General features: G+C 52.5%; 1 protein-coding gene across 1 annotated transcript in view; it reads right to left on the bottom strand.

Annotated features, from left to right (window-relative positions):
- Positions 1–948, bottom strand: part of LOC104124422 (C-type lectin domain family 2 member D) — a 20,442-nt gene extending 19,494 nt beyond the window's left edge. Inside the window, exon 1 of the mRNA XM_035892124.1 lies at positions 876–948. The gene's annotated coding sequence lies outside the window, so the exon portion shown is untranslated. The remainder of the gene's footprint in view (positions 1–875) is intronic.
- Positions 949–3,631: the final 2,683 nt, after the last annotated feature.

Raw genomic sequence — 3,631 nt, 5'->3', positions numbered from 1 at the left:
GAGCAACCTCCCCTCAGCCCCAAGGGGTTTGCTGCCTCCTGTCCTCCCGGTCGCAACGTACCGAAGGCGAGGCACCGAGTCACAGAACGTGGCTTTGCCCAAGCCACCTCTCTCGGGATCAGTTCCACCCAACGTATTTTTCTCTTCCCTTTTTGCTTCCGCAAAAGCCCCTGCCTCTGTTAGGGCTTTGTCCAAACAGACTTTGTCCCATTGCTGGGCAGGGTCTGAGCTGGGAACCCTCCAGCCCTGATCCTGGTTAAAATTCAACAAAACGCCCTTGGAAAGGACCCCGCAGAGCTTTGTGGTTTCCACCCTTGGAAAATTAAGAGATCACACAGGGCCACCTGAGCTCCTGCCCGGGTTTTATCCCTCCCAAGCCCACTGTAGTTCCCAGCTGAGCCACTCCAGCTCCCCCAAACTCCACTTCATTGCAATAAATCCTTTTGTATATATATATAATTAGAAGAGGCTGGGAAAAAAAATAAATCAGCACAGAAAAGCATTTACACCAGCAGAACGGAGCAAAAGCCATTAAAAACCAGCTGAAAAACACAGCCAAGGGCTCAGAACCACAATACGAGGCTGGGGGAGGGGAGGGGGACGGGGCACCCACGGTGGCAAAAGTTTCAATCAAACCAGCTGAAAAGTAGAGACTTTGGCGTTTGTGGTTTGGCTGGTTTGGGGTTTTCCCCCCCTCCCTTCAGTTTGCCACTTTTCATTTAAACAATTAATAACCAGTTGATGACTCCAGCCCCCAAATGAGACCTCGCGCTGCCAGGTCGCCCCCACCCCAGCCCCAGCCCCTCTCCGGCCGGTGCTGACTCAGCCAGCCCTGGTTTTTTACAGCCAAGAAGCTCTTTTCTGCTAAACTCAGCGTCCTGGCGGGGAAAGCCGCCTGCAAGCGACTTGCTGGTGCTGCTTGAACATCGTTACGGGACGGAAAAGACAACACACCTCCCCGTCGGCCCCGTGCTCCGCCGTAGCCCAGCCTGGCTCCCATCCTCGGGCTCCTGGGCAAGGCGAAGGGGCCAAGGACCACCTCAAGAAGCCTTCGCTTGCATCAAGCTTTCTGCTTAAGGGTTTCCAAGCAGGAAGAGGATTCTACTTTTTTTTCCTATTATTATATTTTTGCTGAGTAAATCCAGCCGAGCGGGGGGTTCTCACAGAGCCCTGTGGGCGGGTGCTGCTGAAGGTTTAAAAAAAAAAAACCAAAACCAAAAAAACCCCAAAAACCAGCCCGGAGAGGTGAGACATTATTTTCATTCTTATTTGTTTGCATTGAAAAGAAAAGTTGTTATAAATACGTTAACAGCAAAACGAGAGCCAGGGAGAACCTCCATCCTCTAGTGGATGCAAGGGGGAACATTGCCATAAAGATGAGGAAAAGGCTGAGATACTTAACGCCTTCTTTGCCTCAGTCTTTAATGGCCCAACGAGTTATCCCCAGGGTCCCCAGCCCTCCGAGCTGGAAGGCGGGGAAGGTGAGTGGAATAAACCCTCCCATAATCCAGGAGGAAGCAGTCTTTGACCTGCTGTGTGTCCCGATCTGATGGCGGGGAGGTTTCGATACGATCCCAAGGACGAGATTAAGACACCAAATCTGGTCAAATGTACAACCTTTCAACTTTATTTTTGACGCGGAGGGAGGAGGGAACCACGTGAGGAGGTAACAGAGGAGGTGAATGGGAAAAGGCAAAGGGGAAGAACTGAGGAAAAAAGGGGAAAAAAAGGGGGGATGAGAGAAAAAGAGAGCTAGAAAGGGAGCGGGTTTATGTCAGGGAGGACGGGGTGAACGAGAGAAAGAGAGGACTGAAGGCAAAGGGGAAGAACTGAGGAAAAAAGGGGAAAAAAAGGGGGGATGAGAGAAAAAGAGAGCTAGAAAGGGAGCGGGTTTATGTCAGGGAGGACGGGGTGAACGAGAGAAAGAGAGGACTGGCTAACACAGCCCCGGGGCCAGCGATGTTCTGGCGCCTCCGTCTGTGGCGTAGTTGACGCTCTGGCAGCCCCGTCTGCTAGTCCAGGTTCAGTCCACGCGATGCTGGCTTTGACAAGGCGGGTTCCAAGAGGTCCAAAGGGGAGGGACGAAGACAGGAAAGAGCCCCCCTACTGGAGCGCACACACTCCTTTTACAGGGGTTGGGGTCCCTTGCTCATGCGCAGATGGCACCGGCGTACATGCAGTTCGTGCCATGCGTGCTGGCTCCTTTGGGTGCCTTCTTCCTTTTTTGTGCCTTGGGGCTTGTGCTTTTTTTTTGGTGGTGTTGTGCTGCAGACCGTGAGGGCGGGATCTTCTGAGTGGTGGGAAGCGGTGGTACAATGGCAGTGTCGAGACAAACAGCATTCAGTAATGGTTCTCCACACCACCCCGTGGCTCGGCACTGCAGTCTCCTTAGGACTGAGAAGAGAGGTAAAGAGGGAGAGAAAAAGAGTAGGAGAGAGTGGGGGAGAGCACGGGTGAGAGTGGAGTGGGGATAGGGACCAAAACCAGGGCAGGAACAAAGGGAAGCCATGGGAAAAGGGAAATAACACGAGGGGGATGGCACAATGGTAAAAGGTTGCTCAATAGCAACCAAAGGGGAACGCTGCTGAAAGCACGCATCTTACACTTAACAACACTTAACTTTGTAGACAAAATTCAAAGTATCAAATTAGTGAGGTGGTTTTCACCGTAACAACCCATGGAACAACTGACGAGCATGACATGGGGATTGCGGTTGGCTCTAACCGGTGAGCGGCACGGATTTGTTTCATGCCATCAGGGGAGGTGGTAGGCACAAATTGCACATTAGATACCACGTGTCAGGTTAGTTGAACAAGACGAGGGATTACACATGGTAAAAACATTAAGGCAATAACCGTGTCTAATTTGGGGGACACCAAAAGAGCACACGTTCCCCTGGGTGTCCCGCCACTGTTTGCCCTTCAGGACGTCTATACCTAAAAGGTTCATTTGGAAGGGCCCCGCTGCTGCCATGGTGTTAATGGGATTTTCTTTTCCCGGTAGCCACGGTGTCACCGGAGTCATAGGTACTGTTAGGGTTTTACCCAGGGCATTTAAAACGACGAGGCGCTTAGATGGGATGGAGATACCGCGTTGCTCCGCCTCAGTTTGTCTTAGCGCGGTGATTTGGGCTCCGGTATCTATTCAAAAGGTCCTGGGTTTTCTCTTCGGCCCCTCCGCCACTGTCATCAATAAGTCCCCTTTGTGGTTGCAGGTGAGCTGTCTTACAAACATCCACCCTCCGTCTCCCCCCTTGCCCTGGGGGGCGGAGGAGTCAGTTTCCCGACGCCATCTTGTCCCGGTTTTCCTCCTCCCCCATGCCCGCCATTAACAAGTATTAACGCTCCGCTTAAGAGCGCTTCCCTGCCTGTCCCCACGGCTCTGGCTTCAACCTTCTGGGACGGCCGCCTAACAGGTCCATACTTTCTTCCATAATTCACAGAATCACAGAATCGCAAGGGTTGGAAGGGACCTCGGGAGATCATCTAGTCCAACCCCCCTGCTAAAGCAGGCTCTCCTAGAGCATTCTACACAGGACTTCGTCCAGGCGGGCCTTGAATATCTCCAGAGAAGGAGACTCCACAACCTCCCCGGGCAGCCTGTTCCAGTGCTCTGTCACCCTCGAAGTAAA

The sequence above is a fragment of the Egretta garzetta genome, unplaced genomic scaffold (assembly GCF_000687185.1).
Source record: "Egretta garzetta isolate BGI_Z169 unplaced genomic scaffold, ASM68718v1 scaffold720, whole genome shotgun sequence".
NCBI lineage: Eukaryota > Metazoa > Chordata > Aves > Pelecaniformes > Ardeidae > Egretta > Egretta garzetta.
This window is presented reverse-complemented; position numbering and strand designations above follow the sequence as displayed.